This window comes from Corvus brachyrhynchos, unplaced genomic scaffold (assembly GCF_000691975.1).
Source record: "Corvus brachyrhynchos isolate BGI_N302 unplaced genomic scaffold, ASM69197v1 scaffold340, whole genome shotgun sequence".
NCBI lineage: Eukaryota > Metazoa > Chordata > Aves > Passeriformes > Corvidae > Corvus > Corvus brachyrhynchos.
In genome coordinates this window covers 1,317,294-1,317,863 of record NW_008235987.1, presented here as the reverse complement: position 1 = coordinate 1,317,863, position 570 = coordinate 1,317,294, and the positions used below count along the sequence as shown (strand labels likewise).

The window sequence follows — 570 nt, the reverse complement described above, 5'->3', positions numbered from 1 at the left end:
AGAGCCAGCCAGGTGAGCTCAGAGCCTCCAGCTGCAGCTGCTGTTGTTCTCCCTGTCCCAGACAATGGCCCAATGTCCCCTGCCTGGGGTGACAGGACAGGACCCCATTGTGTCCCCACTGTGGCACAGCATTTGCCTGCTCCCCTGGCTTCACCAGGGAGATCCATTTGGGAGGACAGGGGCATCCAGCCCCTCCCAGGGCAGGGAGATGTTGAAGGGGATAAATCATTCCCTCTCCAGAGAGGAGAGCCTGGCCAGAGCTCCATGCTCTCCACCCGCTCAGGGAAGGGCTGTGGGGCTGTTCCTGGCGCTTCGCCCCATCTCAGCCCAGCTCCATCCAAGGGGCTGGAGAGGGAAGTCATTCCCAGCACTGGCAGAGCCCCATTTCACCAGTGGCCGAGCTGTGGGAAGCTGGCTGTGGGATGGGAGTGACCTGCCCTGTTCGCTACGCCGGGATCATCCAGGGCCACGGCAGCCCCACGGGGCCGGGAACCCCCAGGGCACCCCTTGGCCCCCAGCCCGTGGGAGCAGGGACAGCCAGTCCTGCCCCCCCAGCACCATCCCCTCCTC

At 65.1% G+C, this 570-nt stretch overlaps 1 protein-coding gene across 3 annotated transcripts in view; it reads right to left on the bottom strand.

The window, feature by feature from the left end:
* FAM104A (family with sequence similarity 104 member A) overlaps window positions 1-570 on the bottom strand; it is a 21,468-nt gene that overhangs the window by 16,832 nt on the left and 4,066 nt on the right. The window lies entirely within an intron of this gene.